The sequence below is a fragment of the Callithrix jacchus genome, chromosome 6, assembly GCF_049354715.1.
Source record: "Callithrix jacchus isolate 240 chromosome 6, calJac240_pri, whole genome shotgun sequence".
Classification (NCBI taxonomy): domain Eukaryota; kingdom Metazoa; phylum Chordata; class Mammalia; order Primates; family Cebidae; genus Callithrix; species Callithrix jacchus.
This window is the reverse complement of record NC_133507.1, coordinates 146868068-146880434: the sequence shown is the minus strand read 5'-3', so window position 1 is coordinate 146880434 and position 12367 is coordinate 146868068. Positions and strand designations below refer to the sequence as shown.

General features: G+C 38.4%; 1 long non-coding RNA gene across 1 annotated transcript; it reads right to left on the bottom strand.

The window, feature by feature from the left end:
• Positions 1-6815: 6815 nt before the first annotated feature.
• Positions 6816-8701, bottom strand: LOC118154815 (uncharacterized). The gene is made up of 2 exons (XR_004745076.3): positions 8112-8701; positions 6816-7316 (listed from the first exon to the last, which is right to left on the bottom strand). It is a non-coding gene; the product is annotated as an uncharacterized LOC118154815 (long non-coding RNA).
• Positions 8702-12367: the final 3666 nt, after the last annotated feature.

The window sequence follows — 12367 nt, the reverse complement described above, 5'->3', positions numbered from 1 at the left end:
ATTCCTTTTATGTGCTTATTTCCTGTCTGTACCTCCTCTTTAGTGTGATGTCTGTTAATGTCTTTTGCCCATTTTCTAACTGGGTGGTTTCTCTTTACTGTTGAGTTGTAAAAGTTTTTTGTATAATCTGGTTATTAGTCTTTTTTGAAATATGTGGTTTGCAAATATTTTCTTCCAGTCTTTTGCTTGTCTTTTCATTCTTTTAACAGGGCCTTTCACAGAACAAAAATGTTTAATTTTAGTAAAGCACAAATTATTACTTTTTCATGTATAAATCATGCTTTTGGTTTCAAGTCTAAGATCCAAAGACCTTGACTTTTCCTAGAGTCCAAGATTTTATCCAATTTTTTCCTAACAGTTTTGTAGTTTAATGTTTTACATTTAAGTCTGTGTTCCATTTTAGTTTTGCAGAAGGTGTGAGGTTTAGGTAAAGATTGACATTTAGGTCTATGGATCTCTAACTACTCCGGCATCAATTGTTAAAAAGGCTACATTTCTTTCATTAAATTGGTTTTTCATCTTTGTCAAAAATCAGCTGAGCTTTTTTTTTTTAATCTATTTCTAGGTTCTCCATTCTTTTCTATAACACAATGACTGTACCCACTAACAAACATGACTTGATGAAAATGCTTATCAACTTCTCCTCTGTTAAAATTAATTTAAAATAATGAAGGTGCCTCAAATGTCATTCTATGGTAAAAATATTACAATCTTCTTTACTTTTATTAAGCATTGCCTCACCACACAAGTGTCATTAGAAAAATTATGGCCCCTCTCCTCTACTGACATAAGCAGGGTTAGTGAAATAGAAACAAATTCTGTTTCACACTCACATCATCACTTCTCCAGATCCCTGTGCCTGTGTATCCATTGAGTCCTGTCAGAAGGCAGTCTCTAAAGCTTATGACTTGTGATGAATCAGAATATCATAAAATTCCTACTCTCTTCTAGTTTATCACTAAGCTCAGCTATATTGTATAATCTCAATTACCAGATCCTTTATACACTCCAGACTGCTTAGTAGTATAGCTAAAATGATGTGAGGTCAGCAACACCAAATACTCCACCGTGAACAATTCTAGATAGATAGATAGATAAAAGAATAGATGGAGAGAGAGAGAGAGAAGAAGAAGAAATCCAACAGTGAATCTAACTTCAGTGAAACCTCGTACAAGGACTTTAGCAATACAAAAGTCAATCTCTCAGTCTCTCACTTTTTCAGTGTCTTTATAGCAAATCAGCAACTTGATCAGTCTAGCTTGCTTCCTATGCTCACTCCTGGGCCAGTCTCTGCTTATAATGCATGGAGTTCTATGATTGACTAGGCTCAGGGTATGTATTGAGACTGTCAGACCCACTAGAACAACAGGGTATTAGATGGAGAAAGCTTCTGAACTGGAAGATGACTAAATAGGCAAAAATAAGAAGGGGCCACTCTTCTAAGCAGATGAGAGGTCAAAACTAGCTTCCTGTCCCGATTTCACCCAGAGGAACCTCACTCAAGGATCTTTGTGTCAATTGCTTCTTCAGTCCTCATACACCAACTACCCTTTACTGGGAGCACTTTAGCTTCTGCGGCATCTCCAAAGATGGAGCATTACCCAGTGGAAAATCTCCCATGCCTTTCATGTCTTTAAAGTTCCAAAAAACTAACCTTTGAAGATGATCACACATAACCAAGTCACACACAAACATACAGCATTAGAAAACAGAAACAAAGGTGAAGACCCCAAAGCAGTCATGATATTGGCTTTTAGTCCAGTCAATTTTCTCATGCAATGATGTTTCCCCACACAAAAGCAATGTTCTAGCACCCAAATTATATCACGGAGACTCACTGTGTTCTTTCTGCACACCTCCCTAGATACGTCTTTAGGTATTAATAGAGTTTGTTCCAGATTTTGGTCCTTATGATAAGGCGGTTAGAAGACATGAAACCATTTTTAACATAGATGTCCTCACCACTTTCCAACAAGTAATCATCTGGCTGCTGTTCTAAGATTGATTTGAAGTGAGGACTACACCCATCCCTCCATATCCATGGGGATTGGTTTCAGGACCCTAGAAGGAAACCAAGGTCCTCAAATGTTCGAGGTCCTTATACACAATAGTATAGTATTTGTATATAACCTATGCACATCTTCCCACATATAGTATTTTAAGTCTTCTCTATGTTATTTATAATACATAATACAATGTAAATAGTTGTTATACTTTATACATAAAAATGTATATTATTTTTATTGTCATATTGTTATTTATTTTTTTTATAATTTCTATCCACAGTTAGTTGAAGCCACAGATACAAAAGCTAACTGTACAGGAATCCAAAAGGCCATTTAGGAAGTTATGGCAGAAGTCTCAGCAAAAAACAATGGAAGCTTGGGTGAAGGAACTACCAGATTAAATGGAAGGAAGCAATAACATTTGGAAAATTTTAGAATACAAAATCAATGAGAATTGACGGGACAATGCCGACATGGGTAAGAATCACTTTTCCCCTGACATTTACATAAAACTGACATCATCTTTATGCCAACCTGTGGAATTCCAGCACTCCTCCCAAGATGTCTGCAAATCCTAGGAGCTTCAAGCTGTCGGAACTGCTTGTCACGTTCTATTCCCCATGACTCTGAACTCCTTCTCCCTCATATGTCAACTCCTATAGTCTTCCTTAGTCCTTAACATCACCCTTACCTTCACAGGAGACTAAGCCCCATTTCCTTGCTTTCTCTAAACACCAACCCACTTTGTACCTGTGTAACTAACTCTTGGAGGTTAAGGAGGATGTGAAGAGGGTGTATAACAGATGTATGCATTCTTTTAAAAGTGAAACAGAGCTACCCATTTCAAAATGGAATAATCTCTCCTTCAAATATCCTGCAGATACCAGAAATTTTTCATTGTTCAGTATTTCTTCCCATATCTCCTGCCTTCTACGTATTGTCTCTTATCTTTTTCCCAACCATCCATATTGTCTTATCTTCCCCAAAAGCTCTATTCACTTTCTCTTTATCCCCCTAAATATATCAAGGTTATCACTAGAGAGATTCAACTTCAAAAGTAAATATGCCAGTGAAGGTGGTTTTACAAACAAACCTCACTTTTCCTTGAGTGGAGTTCTGTGGCCAACTCTCAAACTAGATTTTTTCTTCCTTACTACCATTAAAAATAGAGGAATTAAGGACAGCATCCTAATTCTAGCACTTTCACACTGTATGTATGTGTGGTGCCAAGAGGTAAATTATGATGCTGTCTACAGTCAGGAAGAAAAATCTACTTGCCTCGGCTTTAAAACAATCTTGTTTTCTCGCAAAATGCAAATATTTGCCATCGTTGCACCTGAAGTTCTCAAGTTTTCTTGGACTTCCATTCCTTTTGCTTGGTGTCAATCCTGGGTTTAAATTGCATTTCTCTAGACTGAGTGGCATCTTGACATGGGTATCCTGAGTTCATAACAGGAAACTCTCCAAGCAAAGTTCACAGCCAATGTGTCCTCGGTCACATGATACTCCCCCAAAATCTCACCTATGCTCAGAATTTGACTTTTTCCAGGACCTGCATAAATTAAGACTTATTGAACAGGAGAGGAAACACTTCTTTCTACTGTATTTTTCTGAAGCAGATGAATATGTGTCTATATCCTCCAGATTACCATTTCTATTTCCTTTTTTTATATTCCCTTCTACTTTCAAGCAGATCTTAGCTGAGGTTTATAAAGTTCAACCTGCTTCTTCAATTAGATCCCATTTCTCTTCCATTCATAAGGCTGAACTTTAACTGGATAAGAGTATCATCTTATTTCTTTTTCCACAGTTTCTATTTTTACAGCAAAACAAGACTTTTTTTTTTGTAATTCACTTAATATTGCTACTGATGTTCTTAGTGTGCCTTTTCCAAAGCCTAAGTAATTCTCTCTTCACATATTGGGTAGTCAATTCTAGTGGCCGCAAGACACAAACACTGGAATGCCAGTAAACTACCAAGACAAAAGATCCACGGCTGCTCACATCCCAGCCAGGGTTTGGGTTAAGTGTCCAGTGTCCATCTTGCAGCAGTGCCCTCTGGACCACACAGCTTCCAAATCTCCATGGCAGGAAAAGAGAGAGCTGGAAAACTGCGTGGGATGACTTTAAGGGCCAGGCATGGAAGATGTTTACATAACTTCTTTCCACATATATTAGATAAAAATGAATCACATGATCGCTAATGTCAAGGGAGTTGTGAATGGAGAAATGGACAAATGCATGTATGGATAGGATGTATAATAAGTGCTAACAGTCTCTGCTACATGTTCTCAATTCTCCTTTTTACATTGTAATACATATTTTTATGGTTTTTAGTTTTTGTATGTTTTCATATAAATATTATATATGTAATATATATTATATATATTAAAATATATATTTTATATATATATATATTATAGAGAGAGAGAGTCTTGCTACACTATGTTGCCCAGGCTGGTCTTAAACTCCTAGCCTTAAGCAATCCTCCCGCCTCAGCCTCCCAAAGTGCTAGGATTCCAAAGACTCAGTTCTCATCCTCACAGGTTTTTTTTCTGTATCTCAGAGCAACTTGCAATGTGGCTAGTTTGACTTCAGATTTTCTACATGTGTAAAATATAAAACATACACTGAGTTTCAAAAACTTTGTACAAAAAGTAATACAGAAATATATCATTAATGATTTTCATATTAACAGCATATTGAAAAGAATGTTTTGGATATTTTTAGTTAAGTAAAATGTATTACAAAAATAAATCCATCTGTTACTTTTTGCTTTTTATTCAATTTACTAAACCATATTGACTACTAATTCAATATGACTACTAAATCAAGTGTGTGGCTAATATTGTATGTCCATTATATGAAGTTGCTCTAGAGATATAGTGCTCCAGGCATAAATATTTCTTTAATTATATTTAATTATGGTCTTGCAATGACTTCCTTGAAGTTTTCTACCTTGACATTCAAGAGAGTGACATACCTTCTTATACTAAATATCCCCATTCTTCTTATTCATTCATTAATGATTTCCTCCCCTTACTGTAGGTAGATCCACTGTCTAGATTTCTGAAATCCATAATGCCCCCCTGCCTTAAATCAACAACAATCATGTATTTGCTCACAATACTGAAATTTTGGCAGCGCTTAGTGGGTATGGCTCCAGTCTGTTCCACTGTTGCCCCGGGGAGCTGTTGAGTGTTTCAACCGGGCCTGCAAAGTCCAAACGGCTTCACCGTCATGGCTGGTTCCTGTGGTGAGGTGGCTCCCGCCCAAGGGCTGGCTGAGCTCTTCTCTCTCTCCCTTTAGAGTTTCAACGCCGCCAAAGCCTCTCTCTCTGCACATGGGCTTTTTTTGGCAGTAAGGTCATTGGACTTTAGTGGATGGTTTTATATAACACAAGGTCCCTTAAGGCCTAAGCCTGGAACAGGCATAGTGACATTTCTGTTACATTTCATAGATTAAAAACAAGCTACAGGGATAGTCCAGGTTCAGGTATAGTCATGTAATTCATAACTACACTTCATTCAACGATGGACCACATGTATGCTTGTGGTCCCATAATATTAAAATAGGTATGGTAATGTCCTACACCTTCACATTCATTCACCCCCTCACTAACGCATCCAGAGCAACTTACAGTCCTGCAAGCTCCATTAATTATAAGTGTTCCATACAGATGTACCATTTTTTATTCTTTAGATTGTATTTTTACTGCACTTTTTCTATGTCTAAGTATATTTAGATACACAAATACTTAGCATTGTGTTAACAATTGCCTACAATATTTGGTATAATAACATGCTATACAGCTTTGTAGCCTAGGGGCAATAGATTATACCACACAGTCTACATATGTAGTAGGCTATACAATCTAGATTTGTGTAAGTCCCCTCCATGATGTTCACACAAAAATAAAATCACCCAGCAATGCATTTCTCAGAACATATTCCTGTCATTTCCTCACACAACATGACTGCATAAGGAAAACAAATGCCACCGTTTGATGAGAGAGATGTGTAACAATCTTATTTGCAGATCATTCTTCTCACTCAGCAAGGAGTTTAGATTTTTTCCTAAGTGAGTTAGGAAGCCATTTTATCTAGCAATAAAATGACATGATTTAATTGCAGTTTTGAAAAACAATGGATGAGGAAACGTCTGAGTAAGATATTCTTTTTTTATTATTAATTTTTTTATTGCATTTTAGGTTTTGGGGTACATGTGCCCTTTTTACTATGCCCTAGAAAGCTCACCTGAAAAATGAGCAGAAATCCATGAGAACCCAAACTCTAATGAAGAAGTAACAAGTGTTATAAAACATAGCCTAAAATTCTTCCCCTGAAAAAGGTCCCAACCTCACCCAGCAGTCTGTATAAAATGCGTCTGTAACTTAGGGCTATGGAGTTGATTGTTTCATTCACCAGCTTGTCCAATTTTATTGTATAATTATAAACTATGCCCATGGCCATGGCTGGTTATCTCACAAATCTGCCAATTTAATCAAAAAGTGCATTAACCTAGCATGAAGCAGTGACTGCTTTGACTCATAACCATCATAACCACTAGAAAAACCATAAAAGCCCATGTCCTACTGACCAAAGGTTATTAAAAACACAAAGATTTTGTACATTTACTATGCCTTTAAATTATCAGCTTTCTGTATCCAACACTAAAGTAATAGGTATGTCAGAAATCCACATGGTAATTGTCATGCTTATAAAATACTCGTAAATGCAAAAATTAGTTGTATACAATGTTAGCTCTCTCAATTACCTTTTCATATAAACTTTGCTATTAAGTCACTCATCCATTTTATATTTTTTATTCTTAAACAGGTTTTTAATTATTGATATTGCATTATACAGTAAATACTCTATATTCACTTATTATATCGCTCTGTTGGAAGCATAGAAGTCATTTGACTTCAGTCCACTTTGTACTATGAACTTTGATTTATTGATTATTTATTTATGCCTCTTTAAACAAAAACACATGCCTCAAGGGAAATTTACAGTGAACAACAAAGAGACTTAGTGTCAGTAGTAGATGTCTTTTCGAAAATAAAAATTAAAGGCATCAGGCATCAAATCATTAGAAGAGTCATTAACGATAATGGAAAGCATGTGATGGTCTTATTTCTCTGTCATTGAAAAAAGGCGAAGACATGTTCTCAGAGAACGATTTGAGAATAGTCTTAAAGTCAAAACTAGCTAATCAGCTATTTTTCCCCAGGTAGTAGAAGTAACAATACAGTTTCTTTCCTGTCACAGCATCAGGAGAATAGAATAAATGTGTTTCAAGCATCACCTGAAAGGGAAAATAGGAACAATTTAAAAACATTCTCATTAAGTTTAGCGTGATTTTATTGTCCTTCAGCAAAATGCATTTCCTATCAGGGAACTCTAGTTCACTACTCTCTTGAAACTGGTTTGAAGAGGAAGGCATGAACAGCTTGAATAATTTCCTGCCAGCTATATGCTATTTTCTTACTACTGCTTTTCAGGTTATTCCATAAAGTAGACTTGGCCTTACCTAAAATTTAAAGCGCAGATACTATGTCTGTGAATTAAATCACAATCAGTAGTGAGCAAGCTTTAAGAGAACCATATTAAATATTCTTGTACAAGAAAGAATTTTTCATAATGCAAACAAGGAGCACTTGATTTATTTGCTTTGGACTTGGGGAAAGGCAGAGAAACAGAAGCATTAGGGAGAAGGAATTCATTCAGGACTGCTGTGAGAAAGGGAATGAAAAGGGAAAAGAGGATGAGGGTGGTCAGCAGAGTTATAAGAGTAGAGAATCAGGACACTACGGTGATTAAAGAACATCTCATTCTAGCTCTTATTAAACTCTGGGAACCTGTATTTTTGCTCCCTTAGGCCTGCAGGTAAAACCCAATTGAGTTATTTTCATTCTGTGATTCACAAACACCATCTCTTCAGTGTCCAGGTTCAAACTTTTTGACCAGTTCCAAAGGAAAGAAGATAAAGAAATGATAGAAAGAAGTTCAGAGGGAAAGAAGGCAAAAAAAAAAAAAAAAAAAAAAAAACAATGGCATGGATTATGCAATAGTTTGAATGTTTGTCCCCCTGAAAACTCACATGGAGGCTGGACGCGGTGGCTCACGCCTGTAATCCCAAGATTTGGGGAGGCCAAGGCAGGAGGATCATTTGAAGTCAGGAGTTCAAGATAAGCCTGGCCAACATGGTGAAATCCCATATCGACTAAAAATACAAAATTAGACACAGTGGCATGCACCTGTAATCCCAGTTACTGGGGAGGCTGAGGCTGGAGAATCATTTGAATGTGAGAAGTGGAGATTGCAGTCAACCGAGATTGTACCACTGCACTCCAGCCTGGGTGACAGAGAAGGACTACCTCATGGATGGGTTTAATGCCTTCATAAAACCACTTTCAGGAATGAGTTTTCTCTCTTGGCTCTTCTCCTCTTCTGCCATATGAGAAATAGCACTTCTCTGTAGAGGATGCAGCGTTCAGGGCACCATCTTGGAAGAGGACACCAGGCCCTCACCAGACACCAAAACTGCCCTCCTTGATCTTGGACCAAGAGTCCAACCTTGCTCTTGAATTTCATAGCCGCCAGAACAGTGAGAAATAAATTTCCATTGTTTGTAAACTACTTAGTCTGTGGTGTTCTGTAATAGCAGTACGAAACGGACTAACACTGACTGTTTCATAATTTTGGCTTAATGAAGTCATTGTATAATGAAGTGCACTGTGGCTCTCTAAGGCCTTAGCATTCATTAGCACCACAGAAAACTGTGAGGCATTCCCAGAAGGCAGAATTGCCCCAGATGGCACTGTAAGATGGAACACCAGAGGCAATCAAAGGAAGTGTCTTTGCCCAACCTCCACGCAACTAACAGGAGAGGAGGAAAATGGTGCATGAGGAAGCAAGCAGGATGGGGTCCTCAATACATCCCGTAGTGCATGTATTAACCAGAAGTAATTGAGTGGTTACTTTAACGAATAGTTACATGTACCTAAGAGGGCAATTCATGTGTTTCTAATCATCTAGCATCCATTTCTCCCTTAAGGAATAGCAGTATGATGTCCTTTGGGGAGTTACATCTCCCCACATTGTGTATTGTCTTATTTACACAGTACATTCGGATGCCCTTTCACGAAGAAAACCATGGAGAAACCGAGGTACTATGGCAGATCATACCTCTTCCTCCTACTAAAGGCCATAACGCAGAAACGTGATGTAAGCAATAGTCATTGACATCTCTGCCATTGCGCTTTGAAATTTGAACATAATGCATTAAAAACTGAAGAAATAGGGGAATTAGTTTCTCCAGTGAAGGTAGTAGAGCTATGCTATCAAATGTTTTCTATATTGAGATCTGTCAAATTTATAATTGCTAGTTCCTGTTATTTCCAATCACTATTCTGCTTTTCCTTCCTTCCTTCCTGTTTCCATATTCTGACCAATAAATTCACTTTGTGTTTAAGAGAGATAGTCTCTACTGTTTATAACATGAGCAAACAGAGCAACTTTTTAAAGTAAAATAACAATTATAATTATCACATCTTTAGACAGGCAGTACAATTCATCATGTGCCATTTTATGCAATATAATATTATTAAAAATAAAATTTTAGATAGACTCTTGCTCTATCAGGTCAACAGTTTCTGGATAGTGTGTTATGTGATAGGACCACGGTGGCAACACAGTTCCTCCTCCTTTGCTGTAGACTTGGGTTCTTTAGCCTGAAATGACTCTATGCAGTATTCTGTGTCAAAGACTGCCGGTGGGGTCCAATACTGTAAGCCCTCAAATAACGGTGCTGGTAAAGCAGGAAAGACACATTCATACCAAGAATATGTATCATTTCCAGTCAAAAAACACTGTTTATTCCCAAGCAAAAGCAGTCCAATGTAATCAACTTGTCAACCAGTGGTTGACTTGTCTCTGAGGGATGATGCCATATTGAGGAGGCTGTTACACATTGGAGCTGTCCATCTGTTGGATCTTCAGTAGAGGCAGTAGCCAAACCAGTTTTGACTTTTTATTGTTCTCAATTTCCTTATTATCCATCCTGATCTCTTATCACTCTGTATATTAAACAAAACTCTTGTCCACCCATCTATTTTGTCTTAGGCAAACCCATGTTCTGTTAACCATCTCCGTAGTTCTCTGCAGAACAAGCCAGTCTTGCTGCCACTTTAATCTTAGTGTTCATTATAATAATTTTGCATACTTCACTTCTGAGGGTTAAGTGCCATCACTTGCCTCTGTTTTGAGGACTGCATTGCCCTATTTTTATCAGGGAATCCAGTTCTGTTAAGCAACTCCTATTACCTTCCCTAGTAATTACCTTCACCAGTGCACTCTTATTTGGTAAATGGAGGGTTCCCTGGGTTCTCCCACAGAACACAGTGGATTTTTTGCCCTTAGGTAGTATATGCACTTCAGCAGGCCCATTCTCTGAACTTTGCATTTCCTCCTCCGTTGTTTGCATAACAGTTCTAATATTTCTCCTTCACTTAGTACAAGGTTTCATTTTCTCCAAGCTTGCAAGAGCCAACATAGTAGTATGTTTGCATTGTTTCCCAGGGTCCTTGCCAGGGTGTACAATTCTGTATCAAATAGAGTGCCCCGTTATATTAAATACTTCCTTATCCAACCTGACTGTGTGCCTCTTCCACTTACCACCATGATCTAGCACCCTCAGAATTCAGTTCAATACATATGTTACTGGCTCCTGCTTTTATATTTGACTAGGTACTGCAGCAACTCTTTCAGGAAATAGCCCTTCTCCTCCCTTAGCAAAATACACTAGAGTAAACTGGCCTGGTTATCTTGTGACAACAACAGTGATTAGTCTGGCCTCCAGAAAGAGAGGTGGAGACAGATCCTGACTTGCAAGGCAGCATCCTCTATATCTTCAAGCATCCTCTATATCTCAGGGAGTTTAATTCACAGCAGTCCATCATTTCTGCAGATCCAGTGGATGTAGGGGTATCTTAGGGTTTCAAGGTTCTGATATCGTCAATTCACATGACCCCATTCCAATTCTCAGCTTCCAGACCTTCCCAACCATGACTCTGACCTTGACAATTGCACATTTGCTAAGAATGAGAATTCAACCTCCTCTGGAGCTCTGCTACTCTTATAATTATATCCTGGCTTGATCCTCAGCTTTTTCTGGCCTCCAGCTGCAAAGCCTGGGACTCTTTTTATATGCTGCCAAATAGGCCTTCTGATTTTCACATTTTACCTGAAATTGTTGATTAATCACCATCAGCTTTTTATGGTCTTTGAATACATCAATAGGACTGTGATTCTATTGTCTTTATAACTGGTCCTTCCTCAAACCTCTCTAACCTATGAGCTATTGCAGTAGTCAATGCATTACCTTCCCCAGCATGGCATTTCAGTTTATCCCCAAGGACCGCTTTAACAATTGTTCTGTTACGGCTTGTCAGAGGTGATCAGTACTCCACCGACCAGTGAAGCGATTGCATTGCCGGCTGGCCAGGGGTGATACAGTTCCAAATTCCTGTTTCTGAATCTGCTTCCTAGGGCTACTATGGCATCCAATATGTGTCTGAGTTTCCAGGACATGAGCTCTGAGACAGATATATATGCAGGAGGTTTACTGGGGAGTACCTGCAGGAACAACACCTATAAAGAAATAAGGGAAAAAGAGTTGGGCAGAGGATGAAGTTGAACGCAATGCATTTGCAAAAGGGCTTCAGGTGATCCCACAGCGGGTACTCCGGCTAGGATGACCCGTCAGAGTTGTCCAAGATTGACGCAAGGGCTGTGTCTCTGAACCCTTACATTAACTGGTCATGGATGTGGGATGCCCTTGGGGACAGGGTACAACCTTTGTAAAGAAGCTTACTCAATCCAGCACCCCCCTCAGCTAGAAGCTCAACACTGAAGGGTGATTTGGGAGCCATTACAGCAATCTGCTGCATTTGCACACATCACACTAAGGGAGAGCAGCAGATTTACAGGAGTTTTGTTTTCAGATTCTTGGCTTGCATCTTGACTCTACCTGTGACAAGACAAATGACTGGGCAAGATGTTTAACTTGTCTTATTTTTGGTTTTCTCTCTCATGGAAAATGAGATATTTATTTTTCTTCTTTATCAACATCATCTTGGTTTGTTTGTTTGTTTAGATGGAGTCCAATCTGTTGCCCAGGCTGGAGTGCAGTGGTGTGATCTCACCTCACTGCAACCTCTACCTCCCAGGTTCAAATGATTCTCCTGCCTCAGCCTCTTGAGTAGCTGAAATTACAAGCACGCATCATCACACTGGCTAATTTTTGTATTTTTTTTAAAGTAGAGACAGGGTTTCACTGTATTGGTCATAATGGTC